Source organism: Leptonychotes weddellii, chromosome 7, assembly GCF_054177405.1.
Source record: "Leptonychotes weddellii isolate Sample4059 chromosome 7, ASM5417740v2, whole genome shotgun sequence".
NCBI classification, from domain to species: domain Eukaryota; kingdom Metazoa; phylum Chordata; class Mammalia; order Carnivora; family Phocidae; genus Leptonychotes; species Leptonychotes weddellii.
The window spans coordinates 111175868-111191712 of NC_138375.1; the positions used below are offsets into that span (position 1 = coordinate 111175868).

A 15845-nucleotide genomic window follows, 5' to 3' on the forward strand; every position below is an offset into this window, starting at 1 on the left:
ACATACCGAAATACTTACAGATGAAATGATGTCTGGGATTTGCTGCAAAATAATACAAGAAATAAGCAAGTGGGAGTGCAAATGAGACAAGACTTCCTATAACACAGTAATTGTTGAAAGCTGTTGAACAAGTAATTGTTGAAGGGCTCATTATAATCTGTTTTCTACCTTTGTCAATGTTGAAAATTTTCCATAATAATAAAAATACATATCAATAGACATATATTTTTTTAAGATTTTATTTATTTATTTGACAGAGAGAGAGCACAAGCAGGGGGAGCTGCAGGCAGAGGGAGAAGCAGGCTTCCCACTGAGTAGGGAGCCCGATGCGGGGCTTGATCCCAGGACCCTAGGATCATGACCTGACCTGAAGGCAGACGCTTAACAGACTGAGCCACCCAGGTGCCCCCAATAAATGTATTTTCATGTCAATACATGAAGACCTACTTCATGCTCTTTAAGAGCTGCCTAACCTTCCATATTTATTTAGTCAATTATCTATTAGAGGACGTTTGGATTGTCTCCAAATATTTAATATACTAAACAATACCTCAGGAAATATCCTTGTACAAATGTCTCTGCCCAAGTAACTGACTATTTCCTTAGAATAAATTCCTAGAAGTGAAAGTGCTAGGTGGAAGGATGTGCATGTTTTAGATTTTTGTATATATGGGGAGATTGTTCTCTAGAAAAATCCTTGAGGTTATCTGTTTCCTAACACCTCCAATAATATGTTGGTCATTAGCAATCTTTTTCTTTTTTTTTTTTAAGTTTACAGCAATATAAGTTATACACCATCAAATTCACTCATTTCAAGAGTACAAGACTGATTTTTAGTATATTTATAGAATTATGCAAACACCCCAGGAACTAATTTTAGAATTCTTTTATCATCCCATATCTAGTCACTCCTTAATCGTACTCCCAGCCCTAGGTAACCATGAGTCTACTTCCTATCTCCATAGATTTGCCTTTTCTAGACATTTCACATAGATGGAATCATAGAACATATGTTCTTTTGTGTCTGGTTTCTTTTGCTGAGCATAATGTTTTTGAAGTTCATCCATGTTGTAGCATATATCAGTATTTTGTTCCTGTTTATTGCTAAATAGTATTCCATTGTATAGATATGCCACATTTTGTTTATGCATTCATCAGTTGTTTAATAAATTGTTTAATAAACAACATAAATTCTGTTTCCACTTTTTGGCTCTTGTGAGGAACACTGTTATGAACATTCACATGCCAAACCTGTGTGGACTTATGGTTTCATTTCTCCTGGGTAGATTGCTGGAGGTAGAATTGCTGTGTCCTATGAAAATTCTATATTTAACATTTTGAGAAATTGATCAACTGTTTTCCAAAGCAGCTGTACCATTTTACATTCCCACCAGCAGTGTATGAGGATTCTAGTTTCTCCACATTGTCACCAATCCTTATTATTATCTTTCTTTTTAATTTTTTATTTATTTTTAAAAGATTTTATTTATTTATTTGAGAGAGACAGTGAGGGAGAGAGGGATCACAAACCGGGGGAGTGGTGGGGCAGAGAGGCAGAAAGAGAAGCAGACTCCCTGCTGAGCAGGGAGCCCAATGTGGGGCTTGATCCCAGGACAAGACCTGAGCCAAAAGCAGATGCTTAACCAACTGAGCCACCCAGGCGCCCCTGTTTTGTTTTTTTTTTTTTTAAGATTTTATTTATTTATTCATAAGAGACGGGGAGAGAGAGAGAGGCAGAGGGAGAAGCAGGCTCCCCGCTGAGCAGGGAGCCTGATGCGGGACTCGATCCCAGGACCCTGGGATCATGACCTGAGCTGAAGGCAGACACTTAACCATCTGAGCCACCCAGGCGTCCCCCTGTTTTTTTTTTAATTATTATTATTATAGGGATGCCTGGCTGGCTTAGTCGGTACAGTATGCTACTCTTAATCTCAGGGTCATGATTTCAAGCCCCACATTGGGCATAAAGCCTACTTAAAAAAATATATATATTTTATATATATATATTTATAGTCATCCGAGTACGTGGTATCTCATTGTGGTCTTGATTTGCATTTCCCTGATGGTTAATAACGTTGAACATCTTTTCATGTGCTTATTGGCTATTCGTATATCTTCTTTGGAGAAATATCTATTCAAGTCCTTCACTCATTTTTAAAATTGTATTGTTTGTCCTTTTATTCTTTACCATGTATGAAGTGAAAAGTTGTTTCCATTTACATTTATTTAATTATCATTAAATTGGACACCTTTTCACATATTTATTGGCTAACTGTATTTTTTTATTTGTGAATTTTCAGGGCTTATAAGAGCTCTTTTTACATAAAAAAAGATTAAACCTTTTTTATACATGTTAAAAATACTTCCCCAAATTTTTCATCTGACCTCAGCAACTGTGCATGCCATCTTCATACAAATAGCCCAAACAGCTCAGGGTAATTGGGTTATAGACAGACACTTGATCCTGCCCAAGAACACCTAGTAATTGGTTCTAAAGCTCAGCTGATCTCCCCTAGACCTTTATCATCCTCTATCGTCAAGCCATATTGAAGCAACCCATTGAAGTCACTCTCCCTTGATTACGGCATCCAATCCTGCTCCTGAATAATCAATCCCCTGCAAAGAGATACAAAGATAATAAAGCTTTTAGTCCCAACTCACCCTCCTTCTCTTCTAACAACAAGAACCTGAATAATCTCATTTATTGAACACTGACCAAGAATGCCAGACACTTTGCTTTGGCACCTTATGCAGATCATTATCTCTCTACTGTTATGTTCCTCAGGTAACAGATGAGGAAATGAAGCGGGGAGGGAGGGGGTGCTTTAGTAACACGCCCAAGGCCACAGAGCTAGGGAGTCGTGTGGCTGGGATTAGACCCAGGTCTATCTGACTCCAGAGATGGTGCTTTTGCCCACTGAGCTACATTTTTGCAAGTTTTGTAGCCACGGCTTTCTGTTGGCTTCAGGTGTGCTTGAGAAGGAAGGCCAAAGCACAAAGGCTGGGAAATATCCCCCCAGTGAATATTTGACATTAGGAAATTGAGTGGAGATTCTGAATCCTACCACCCCACCCTGAAATGGAGGATGATTTTTTTCAAGGGTGGCTCAGTTTTCTGTCATTCTTTCAACGAATAGTTCCTGAGCATTTAAGAATGCCTGAACTGTGCCTGGCACATATCAGGTGATGGGTCAATAAATATTCGTTCCATGAATGAATAAATGAATGAGTAAATGAACAAATGGGCGTCTCCTGTGTTCCAAGCATTGTACCTGGGCCTTGGGATACAATGAATAAGACTGACCTAAAGATGCTCATGGTTAAGTGGGACCATGATATATAGGGCAATTATAATCCTGAGACAAATACATAAGAGATTTTAATCCTGTGGGATAAACTCTAGAGCATCAGCAGAAATAGCAATCGTTTTTACTGCACCCTGACTCTAAGGTTTGCCTCATTAAAATTCTCTTGACTACCCTATGAAGGGAATACTATTTTTATTTTATGGATGAGTAAACAGTTTCCAGATGAAGAAACTAAGGCTTTGGTAGGGATAGGCACAGGGACCTATGTGGCACAATGCAGGGGTCCTAATCCAGCTTGTGGGTTTCAGAGGCGTCTTGGAAGGGAAGACGTCGCATCTGAAACCCAAATTAGAGGTAGGAGGTAACCTGGCCTGGGTGAAGAGAGGCCGCCTTTCCAGGTGGAGGGAAAGCATACACAAAGGCCTGTGAGTCAGGGGGAAATAGCTGTGGCCTCTCCTTCTGCAGCACTAGCTTCCATGGTTCAAAAGTCCCAGAACAAGCATCTGCTCTGTTCCAGCTCTTCTTGTGTTCCCCCAAAGGCCTTTTCGTCATCTTGCAGACCACAGCCTGCAACCAGATTGCCCTTTGGGAGTACCCCGTCCCTCCAAATACTGCCAGGCTCCTGGGAATGGGTGGCCGAACTGAGGGCGACCAGAGCAAGATCGGTGTGGCCAGCTGCTGACACTAAAGCCAGATCAGAAGTCAAGCGTGTGTGTGTGTGTGTGTGTGTGTGCGCGCGCGTGCGCGCGTGCGCACGCGCATGTGCGGTGTCCCCTCGTGAGCCACACCCTCCCCTAACAGTATCACTTAACATGGATGATGGGAGGGAAACAAAATCCCTCTTGCAGTCTAATCTCAATGGTTTCTACAGCCTGGTCAGCTCACTTGTTTGAGTTCTGTAGTGAGGGGATGTCATTTTTTTTTAAAGATTTTATTTATTTGTTTGTCAGAGAGAGAGAGAGACAGCACAAGCAGGGGGAGCGGCAGGCAGAGGGAGAAGCAGGTTCCTCACTGAGCAGGGAGCCCCATGTGGGGCTTGATCCCAGGACCCTAGGATCATGACCCGAGCTGAAGGCAGATGCTTAACGACTGAGCCGCCCAGGCACCCCAAGAGGATGTCATTTTTAAGGCCCTCCGTAGCTTTTGCTTTTTCCACCTGGTTCCAGGCACAGTCAGTCAAACTCTGTGGTGGAGAGAAGGCAGCAAAGGGGATGGGAGTGGGGGCACCGGCCACTCTTTCTTGACTCTGCACCTATCTCTGGAGACCCAGGTGCTGTCTGCTGGCATCCGGAGGTAGGGAGTTTGGGGGGGGTGCATTCTCACCTGGCCCAGCTTGAGAGTGTGGTTTTCTCACCTCTTTCCACCCAGATCTTTTTTTTTTTTAAGATTTTATTTATTTATTTATTTGAGAGAGAGAGAATGAGTGAGAGAGAGCGCACACGAGAGAGGGGAGGGTCAGAGGGAGAAGCAGACTCCCCGCCGAGCAGAGAGCCCGATGCGGGACTCGATCCCGGGACTCCAGGATCATGACCTGAGCTGAAGGCAGTCGCTTAACCAGCTGAGCCACCCAGGCATCCCATCCACCTAGATCTTTATACTTCTCCTGCGAAGGCCCAGGGGGACTGTTGACCCCTTCCAGAGAAGGAGACAGTAGGGTGATTGGGCTAAGTTTGGAACTGGGCCTCTGCCTAGGGTTTAATGATCATCATAAAGGTCCTCCTGGCTAGGGTACAGGGGTTTGGAGCCTCCTAAGGGGATTTCACATTTAGGATCCTCAGGCCTCCTTTGAGGGAGTATCCAGGCTGGGCCTTCAGAGATGGCCAAGTAATGCATAACTATGGTTCCTTACCACACACAATACCAGATCTTCAACACTTGGTAATAAAAATAGCTAGCCTTTATTGCGTGCTTATTAGACACCAAACCCCTCACAACTATGTTGGGCAGAAGATACTGTTACAGGCAAGGGGAAAAAAAGGCTTAGGGTCCTTAACCACTCCAAGTGACAAGGCTCCCAAAGGGCTGGGCTGGCATCGAAAGCCCAGGAGGGGACTCTGTAACCAGTGCTTTCTGCCTCCAAGCCAGCTGTACTTCCAAATCTTCCTGCTGGTAATTCATATTCCCCTGACCTCCTTGTATCAGGAGTTTTTCCCAGGCCTCTCTCACCTCTGGTCCACCCACTGGGATTTTCAATAGCCCCCATCGTCAATCATTGTCTCTCCAGTTATTCAAGACCCTCCTAGGGACACAAAGGGATTAATTCCCCAATCCCTTCTAATCCAGCTACCCCTCCATCCTTTCTAGAGCTAGCCAATCCACCTAAAGGTCAAATGTCACCAGTGCCAGATGAGTAAGCCTCACTCATCACAGGGTCAGCTCCTGGAGAAGGTTGGGAGGTGGCCTAGGCTGAAGCTTCAAGCCCTCTTTTGCCAAGTTCCTCCTTCCCAGGGTGGCCAAGTCTGGATCCATCCCAGGCAGCCCACCCAACAGGGCTGAGCGTGGGGGAAGCTTCTTATCTTCAGAGCTCTTGCTCACCTCTGGCTAGCTCTATGTCCTTAATCAAATCACTTGGCTCCTCTGTGCCTCAGTGTCCTTATCCATACACTGGGAATAAAGATAATACCTACCTCCTCAGGCTTTGGTGAGAATTGAATCATATAATGCCTGTAAATCATTTAGTACAATGTCTAAAATGAAATCCCGAGGAAAAGCAGAATAGTTTAGGTCATCAGTTTAGTACCACTGGCTCTAATCTCCCATTCCCCAGGGATAGGTTTCCCTCCCCTCCTAAGGATCCCTTGGGAGGCCCTGGTTGGTGGGGAACTGAGACAACATACAGGGAAGTTGGAGTAGGGGAGCTAACTGGTTCCATATTTATATGAAATATTTTCTAGCTTCACATCCCAGGGCTCCCTAGGAATAGCTGCAAACCCAGGCTGGCTTCCTCTCCTCCTGCCCACCCCTCTCCACCAACCACCAGGTTTATCTCCTAACTTGACTCCTAAAATCTCTTTTTTTTTTAAGATTTAATTTATTTATTTGAGAGAGAGAGAGAGAGCATGCACAAATAGGGGGAGGGGCAATGGGAGAGGAAGAAGCAGGCTCCCCGCTGAGCAGGAAGCCCAATGCAGGACTCGATCCCAGGACCCTGACATCGTGACCTGAGCCGAAGGCAGACGCTTAGCCGACTGAGCCACCCAGGTGCCATTGACTCCTAAAATCTGACACTAAATAGGCCTATCTGTATTTTGGCAATATAGTTAAAAATGGACTCCCTTTGACCCAACAAATCCACACCTAGAAATGTACCTTGAAATAACTAAGGAACCTCGCAAGGATTTTGTTATAAGGATGGTCCTCTCGTGTTCTTTATAAGCAGAAACAAGCTCTGTGTCTAATGATAGATGATTGGCCACACACACACACACATCTATCTCTACCACAACAGTCTATAGCCATCACAATTTGTGCTGCAGAAGAAGGTTTTAGAGCTAGGAGCAAGTGTCCAGAGTATGTTTTGTTTAACTTTTCATATTTTTGAGGGAAATGATAAAATTTATATGAAATATTTCTTTTTGTTGCTTACTTGTAGTTTCTAATTTATTTGCAACCGAGCGTATATGTATCCTGTAATGAGAAAGAAAAGCCCACATTTGGCAAAACTTGAGTAGAGATGGGAGTTGAAGGACTGGCTTTATAGTTAGCCCCTGGATATAGGGGCCGGATGGATTCCCGGCTCCCTGTGGCCCAATGAACTCCAGAATAAGAAACCCCAGCAGATCTAAAAGTTTGGGTCAAAGGAGAAGCAGTAGCAACAAAGAAGACCCAAGCACTTCTGTGGTCCCTTTTTGATACTCTTTGGCATCAGCAGTTGTGTGTTTGGTGATCTGGAGAGTTGGGGACACCACCAGGCAGGGCCAAGGAGGGCACTTCTCTTTTTCTGATTGGAATAATTGATGCTTTCTCATTCTCATGCAAATGGACCTCCAAGACAAGTCCTCCAGGAGCTGCCTTCCATTCAAAGGGCCCTTTGTTGTTCACTGGCAACCTAAAGGTCTGAGCTACCTCCTCCAGAGGTGCAGCCCCTCCCTCGATCTTTCTCCCATTGTTGTCCCCCCTCCATTGTCCTCTGTTTAGGTGATGAACCCAGGCTATCTGTGAAGGGGAGAGGGGGATGCTCATTTCTACTCAGGGGTGCTGTGAATGATGACTATAGAGATCGAATGGGGGTAGTTCATATTTGTTGGGTATTTGTTGGGGAGCCTGCAGAAGGCTTAGAGGATAAGCTGGATGCTAGACTTCTGCATCTTCAACAGCCTCTTGAGTAAGTATTTTCTGATTACTCCCTGCATGTCATGTTTAGCACTAAGCACTTTCATAGTATCATCTGATGCCGGTTTCGGCCTCTAAGCACTGCACCACATTGCCGGTCCCTAGTTCACATAATCCTCTCAGACTTGTCACATCTTGTCCTGATGACTGACTCATCTCTGTCATTAGACTGTGAGTCCCAAGACGGCAAGAAGAACATTGTTCTATCTGTCCCACCTATCGAGCATTGCTCAGCCCAAGGTCTAGAACACATATTTGTAAGTCCTGGGGAAAGACTCAGATGGTTGGGAAGGAGTTTAATACTGCACGTCCTTCACCTCTGTGAGATTGGCCAGTTCAGTGGAGGCTTGGGATGACCTGATTGGTGCGAGAGTGCTGAAGGACATTGGGCGTGAATATGGGCATATCATGTTATTTAAGGAGTCTGCTGGGGTCCAGATTACTCGCAGAGACTGTCGATTCAGACCTCCATCAGCTCACATGGTCCCAGATCCGGTTGGTCTCCTCACATATGCTTGCCTCTGGTTTTCAGGGGACCAGATGCCAATGGGCAGGTGACTCAGTGGCATCCATTCCCACATCCAGAAAAGTTGCTCAAATAGGTGTGCAGCAATAGCCTCCAAGAACCTGTAAACCGGTTCTGTCTGGAGACCTGATCTGGTTCCTTGGCGGCGGAGGGGGGAATGGTCTCCTCAGGACCTGGGCACCTGTTGAGCTAAACGATGAGGGAAACTCTTTTTCTTTGCTCCTCACTCCCTGATCCTCTTCTCTTTTAATATCCCAGCTCAATCATCTCCCCAGCTATTTCTGTCCCTGTAACTAAGCACAGAGTTCTCAAACATATTCATAATTGTGACATATTGTTCCTCAGTCTTTCCATTTTGTTTCTGATAATGCCAGTTCTGGGCATCTTAAAACTTTGGAATCGTTGGGGAGTTTGACAGGTAGGCTTTTGAGATGGGACTCAAAAGTGAGGAGAGAAAATGGGAAAGGGTATTCAGGTCAAGGCACAGAGAAGTCTATGAAAAAACCAACAAAAGATGTGGGGGAGGAAGAGATGGGAAATGACAGGAAATGAGACTGAAATGTCCTTGCAGGCCAAGCTAAAGGTTTGGACTGGATCCCGAGGGCAGTCAGAAGCCATTGAAAAGTCTGGGTCAGTGACTGTATTCCAGCAACAGAAAGAGAAATGTTCAGATAGCTGATACGTATTGACCACTTGCTTTATAGTGAAAAAGATGATTAATTTAGTCCTCCTAACAATCTTATGAGTGGTATTACCATTTCCATCTAATCCGAAGGGAAACTGGAGCAAGAGAAGATTGTTTCCTCAAGGTCAGAGTTAGGTGTTGATTCTGGAGTCCATTCCTTTACTTACGCGCTGGCGGACCTGAGAGAGCGCAGGGTTCAGGGAAGGGTTCTGGAGAGTGCAGAAAGGCCAGCCAGACTCCAGGACTGCCTGGATGTGGGTGTGAGGATGACAGCCCTCTCGGGGATGGAGCCAAGCTTTCGGCCCTGCGCACCCCAGAAGCGTGCAAAAACGCAGACTCTCTGGGCAAAAGCGCGGTGGCGCGGGCCAGAGGCAGCCAGGCAGTGGCCCCGGCTCCGAGAATGACGGCCCCGCCGGGACAGGGCCGGACCTGTTGCCCAAGCGGAGCCGGAGCCGGAGCCGGAGCCGGAGTGGTGGCCGGCAGGCCGGGCGGGTCTTCCCGGTCCTCCCCCGAGAGCCGAGCGCTGCTGGCGGGGCCGAGGACTGTCGGGAGCAGTGCCATCTAGCGGAGGCGCGGGCCTTGGCACCCGAGCATCATGAGGTCACCGCCCTGAGGCCTGCCGGGAATGGCAGAAGCTGGCGGGGGCGGGGGGGGGGGTACCAAAGGGACAGAGGAAGGGTTTGGAACCAGCTGCAGTCTGGACCTCTGTCACCGCTGTCCAACTGTGGACTCCGCGCGCCGGAGCGTGGGGCCGTCCGACTCCGGTTCCGGATGTGTCGTCCCCACCCCTATCCTGTGCGTCCTTGGGCAGCAGGCACGGCCACAGGTCTGTCCCTCTCACCCCTCAGATTCCACATTGGATCCCTTCCTCCCTGCTTCACACTCCTCCAACTTCCCTTACCCGATTTTGGTTTCTCCCACACATTCCCCTGCCTTCTGGCTGCTTTCCTTCTCTTGTCTCATCACGGGGTCCTGTGGATGCTCCAGTGGCACCTCCTCTCCCAAGTCCGGCTTCTTCTCTGTCCCCACTGCCTCTTTCTTGACTCAGGCCAACATCCACTCCAGGCTGGAAGGCCACATCAGCCAGCAGTACAGCACTCTTCCACCCATTTTCCACATTGCAGAGGGGTCTTCCTAAAGATTCTGGTGTTCCCAGGATGAACGTTCTTCAGTGGCTTTCCTGTTCCTTTGGTATAAAGACCAAACGCCGTCCGACCTACCAACCTTTCACAGCGTGGCCCCTGTGACCTCCAGCCCATCTTTCATAATGCCTTTCTCACATGTTGAGCCACAGTCCCACCTATATCAAAATCACTAGTGGGGCTTGTTAACTGTGCTGATTCGGGGTCCCCACCCCGGGCCCTGGAAGTGGTACCCATGTTTAACAGGTCTCCTGTGGTTGAGACTCACTTCTTGCAGCTCCTGAGAAATGCCAGGGCTCTTTCCCCCCTGGCCTGCACGCACAATCCCCCCCGCCTAGAGACTATACCCCACCCATTTCCTTCAGATCGAGTTTAAAAGCCACCTCTCTCCTGCCTTCTGCAAGCCCTGGGCTTTCTCCTAAAACAGCACTTACTAAGTGGAGTTTTGTCTGTCTGCTCCTTTGTCTGACCCTCCAATCACAACGTAAGCTCCAATGGCAAGGTGACTGGCAGAGAAGGGGCTCAATAAATACTTGTTGACTATTGAGTGAATGAATGTCTGGGAATATTCCAAGCTCAGGGTAACTCTAGGACCTGGCATGATGGCATGAGAAAGAAGACCAACCCAGAATAAAGGAGCCCTGAGGATGGAGGAGAGGGAATGATTGGGCAGCAGTGGGCCCTTCCAGTTCCCCTCACACTACTACCCACAGGGGTCTGGTGCAGGGACACACGCCTCCCAAGGAAGCCAAAGAGAATCTGTGCCTATATATCGGCTTTCTTCTCTGTGGCCTCATGGACCTATCCCTCCTCCTCTGCTGAGGGTTTTGAGTCCCCCTTTCCCCTCCAGGTCATCTGGGGATGGCATCTTTGTACTCCTGGCAGCACCCCGTCTCTCTGTTTTTTGGCCTATTGGAGAGATCCCAAGCCCACTCCATACAAATGATTCACTGCAGCCGCAAGGAATGGAAAGCCAGAGAGCCAGCCTCAGACAGCAGGGCCACCCCCTGTCCAACCTCTAAGGAAGGCACTAAAGGAAACCAGCCAGCAGTTGCCCTGTAGAGTCAACACAGACCACTGCTGTGTCCTGAGGCTCCTCTGGATACAGAGTCAAGGTACTCTAACTGATGCTCCCAGGGGCCCGGGGGGCTCAACTGATCGTCTGCCTTCGACTCAGGTCCTGATTCCAGGGTGCTGGGATCAAGTCCCACATTGGGCTCCCTGCTCAGCAGGGAGTCTGCTTCTCCCTCCGCCCCGCCCCCCCCATGCATGCTCTCTCTCGCTCTCTCACAAAAATAAACAAGTAAAATCTTAAAAAAAAAAAATCCTTATACCACTGCCCTCAAAGATGTCTCCATCTAGATGGGGGTCGTGGGAAGGACTTGTATTGGGTCTACAGCGATGGTAATAGCTGCCGGGATTCTTTTTTTTTTTTTTTTTTAGAGAGAGAGAGCAAGTGAGAGGGGAGTGGGGGCAGAAGGAGAGGGAGAAAGAGAATCCCAAGCAGACTCCAAGCCCAGTGCAGATCCTGATTCGGGGCTCCATCTCATGACCCTGAGATCATGACCAGAGCCGAAATCAAAAGTCGGACAGTCAACCGACTGAGCCATGCAGGCACCCCTGATTCTTTTATTTTTAAGATTTTATTTATTTATTTATTTATTTATTTATTTATTTATGAGAGAGAGCATGCATGAGTTGGGGGAGGAGCAGAGGGAGAGGGACAAGCAGATTCCCCACTGAGGGAGGAGCCCAACACGGGGCTTGATCTCATAAGCCTAGATCACACACTGAGCGGCAATCAAAGGGTCGGAGGCTTAACCGACTGAGCCACCCAGGCCCACCCCCCTGATTCTTATTGAATGCCTACCATACGCTGGCACTGCTCTAAGCATTTGACATGCAGCCTGTCTCACACCTTCAACAATCCCTTTGCAAATGAGGAAAATGTGGCTCCGGGAATTGAAGCCTGTCCATACAGTTGAAGCGATGGGTATGAAGCAGAGTGGCTGAGAGGTGGGCTCTGAGTGAGTTGGGAGGGAATACCCCTTCAGTTTGGGGTAGAGACAGTGCCCCAGCTCTTCAGCCGGAAGGGAAGATGCATGCTGGGGGAGCCACCCGTGGCTGGTGAGCCCTGCTGGCCAGGCTAAGTTGCTTGTACTTGTTCCTCTAGGCTCCACACCAACGGCTCCCTTCCCGTTTCTATCTTAGGGGGTCAAATGCTATGTTTTGACCTAAAGAACCGAAGCTGGGGGTCCTGGCCCTGCTACAATCTGGTTGGGGGCCTTAGGCAGGTTCCTGCTCTCTCTGGGCCTCAAAGTCCTCTCTTTGAAAGGAGCCTTACTCAGGCACTTCTAACCCAGCCCATAGGTCTCTATTCATAGCTCTAGAGCACAATTAAGCTCAGATGCAGGAACAGCTTTTAGTTAACTTTAGCCTTTTCCTAAAATAGCCCTTCCCCCCCCCTTCGCATGTGCCCCTAGGACAGGACAGACACGGAGGAGGGAGGAAGGAGAGAGATGAGATGCCCTTCTGTCTGTCTATCCCTGAGCGGATGAATTGTCCAGCCCTCTCCTACAGTTTTGGTTGGTCCTCTTGATTAGTCTCCAGGCCCATCGAGGCAGTATCTCTTCTTCCTCCTCTTCTTTACCATCTGTATTCACTCACTCATTCATTCATTCATTCATTCATTCCTCAAAGGTGAGGGCCTCCTGTGTACCAAGCATTGTAGTAGGCCCTGGGATATAGCCACGAACCAAATGGACCAGTAGGTGGTAGGGCTGCTTCTCTGCTAGTCCAAATGGCCACCAGGTGTCACCAGTGCCAACCATACCTCCTCTCCTGGGCAGAGAAGAGATGGGTTGGGAAGAGGAAGTGTGGGTGGCTGAACTTGACCAGCTGTGCTCAGTCAGTCTGAATCACAAGCAAGTTCCTCAAGTGGAAAAAACAAATTTACCTCCTTGCCCCTCCCCCACCAAAAGACACCCTCATGACTTCCTCAAAGCCCATCTTGCCTGGGACCTTGGGGACTCACAAATTCTGCAGCCCATCCCTCACAGAGAGCCTACCATGCTTCTTGTAAACTCCTTTGGTGATCACAGCTCACTACCTCATAGGCAGCCTATATTATTAGAAGATTCTTCCTGGTTTAGAACCAAAACCTGACACTTTGATTTGTCTTAGTTCTGCCTTCTGTGGTTACAAAGAGGAAGGCTCTTCTCCCTCATACAGCCCTTCAGACATTTGGAGAGATTGCTCAGGTCTCCTGAGTTTGTTTGTTTATTGTTCATGACTCTATACAGAGCATTTACTGTGTGTCAGGCCTTGGGGCCACAGCAGAGAACAAGCAAGGTTGATGCTGCCCTCCATGGCATATAGTCTTATAGAAACCAGCAACCAACCAGCAGTAACAATAAAGCATGCACAAGGCCAAATAGGAAAGATCTGGACTGACACAGAGCAGGAGGCAAGGCTCTTACCCAGCATGAGGTCTGGGAAGACTTCCTGGGGAGATCTCCTTGTGGTCAGGTGAGCAGCTACAAGGCTGTTCAAACGCCGAAGTTTTAAAGAAAAATTAGGGAGGTGCCTGGATGCTTTAGTTGGTTGGGTGTCTGACTCTTGATTTAGACTTGGGTCGTGATCTGGGGGTCATGGGATTGAGCCCCATGTCCGGATCCATGCTCATCGGGAGTCTGCTTGAGATTCTCTCTGTCTGCCCCTCCCCCGGCTCATGCTCTCTCTCTCTCTCTCTCTCTCTCAAATGAATAAATAAATCTTTTTTTGTTTAAAGATTTTATTTATTTGTCAGAGAGAGAGAGAGCACAAGCAGGGGGAGTGGCAGGCGGAGGGAAAGGGAGAAGCGGGCTCCTGAGCAAGGAGCCCGATGTAAGACTCGATCCCAGGACCCTGGGATCATGACCTGAGCCAAAGGAAGACGCTTAACTGACTGAGCCACCCAGGCGTCCCATGAATAAATAAATCTTTTTTAAAAATAAAGAAAAATTGGGAGAGTTTTTGCTCATGTCCTGAGCTTAGTCTGCTCGTCGGGAAATATAGCATCATGGGGTGGCAGGGGGGAGGGTTGGGGACAGAACAGGGGACAGGAAGAGCCATCTAGGCAGTGAGAGAGAGCATGGAGTTTTCTGGGACGCTGACAAGGCCCAGTCTGGTTGGAGTGCACAACTGAGAAAGGAGCTATGAGACAAAGGGCCCCCAAAAGAAGGAAGAGACAACTACTAGGCCTTCAACAGCTTCTAGACACCAGTGTCTAATGCCCAGATCTGGTCTGATGTGGGGTGTGGGGGAACCACAAGGTCACCTTCCATGATGCAGATCTACCTTCCCATGAGCACAGCCCAGGAAGGCAGTGGCCTTTTGATGGCAAGTCAAACTGCACCTGAAGTCCTCTAAAGCCCTTAAGGATGCTTCACTCAAACTGCTAAAAAGCCAGAGCGTCCCCATCTAAGGATCACACAGCTGAATTAATGAACCTCAGACTGAGCTGTTTTTTTTATTGTTCTCTGGCTCATTTCTTCCTCAGTTTTGATTACTCCCACAATATGTGTTCATTTTATTTTATTTTTTTTAAGATTTTTTTTATTTATTTGCGAGAGAGAGAATGAGAGACAGAGAGCATGAGAGGGAGGAGGGTCAGAGGGAGAAGCAGACTCCCTGCTGAGCAGGGAGCCCGATGCGGGACTCGATCCCGGGACTCCGGGATCATGACCTGAGCCGAAGGCAGTCGCTTAACCAACTGAGCTACCCAGGCGCCCAATATGTGTTCATTTTAATAAACATTTCTAAATACAATAAACAAAATGAAAATCCAAAATTACCTTGTGTTATTATATCTATTGCTGTGTAACAAATTACCCCAAAACTTAGTGGCTTCAAACAACAAACACGGATTATCTCAGAGTTTCTCAGATTCAAGAATTTTGGGGTTGCTTAGTTGGGTGGTTCTGGCTCAGAATTTCTCATGAGATTGCAATGAGGCTGTCGGCCAGAGCTGCAGTGATTTGAAGACTTGACCAGGGCTGGCAGTTTCACTTTCAAGGTTGCTAATTTGTACGCCTGGCAAGATGTTGCTGGTGGTTGGTAGGAGGCCTTGAAGCTCACAACTCGGACCTTTCCATAGCTGCATGAGTCTCTTATGACAGGGCGGCTGACGGTCCCCAGAACGAGTGATCCAATTAGTCCTATACTTGGGAGGGGATTAGTCTCCACCTTTTGAAGGGAGGAGTATCAAAGATTTGTTGATCTGGTTTTTTAAAATTTTATTTTATGTAGATTCAATTAAATAACAAATAGTGTATTAGTAGTTTCAGAGGTAGAGTTCAGTGATTCATCAGTTGCATATAACACCCAGTGCTCATTACATCATGTGCCTTCCTTAATGCCCATCACCCAGTTACCCCATCCCCCACCCCCCTCTAGCAACCCTCGGTTCATCTTATTTTATTTTTTCCTTTCTTCCCCTATGATCCTCTGTTTTGTTTCTTAAATTCCACATATGAGTGAAATCATATGATAATTGCCTTTCTCTGATTGAGTTATTTTGCTTAGCATAATACCTTCTAGTTCCACCCACATCATTGCAAATGGTAAGATTTCATTTTTTGATGGTTGAGTAATATTCCATTGTATATAAATACCACATCTTCTTTATCCATTCATCTGTGGATGGACATCTTGGCTCTTTCCATAGTTTGGCCATTGTGGACATTGCTGCTATAAACGTTGGGGTGCAGGTGCCGCTTCGGATCACTACATTTGTATCCTTTGGGTAAATACCTGGTAGTGCGATTGCTGGATCGTAGAGTAGCTCTATTTTTAACTTTTTGAGGAATCAC

The 15845-nt window shown here is 47.3% G+C and overlaps 1 protein-coding gene across 1 annotated transcript in view; it reads right to left on the reverse strand.

Annotated features, from left to right (window-relative positions):
• Nucleotides 1-2260: 2260 nt before the first annotated feature.
• SMIM33 (small integral membrane protein 33) overlaps nt 2261-15845 on the reverse strand; it is a 69754-nt gene continuing 56169 nt past the window's right edge. Inside the window, exon 2 of the transcript XR_014146752.1 lies at nt 2261-2616. The gene's annotated coding sequence lies outside the window, so the exon portion shown is untranslated. The remainder of the gene's footprint in view (nt 2617-15845) is intronic.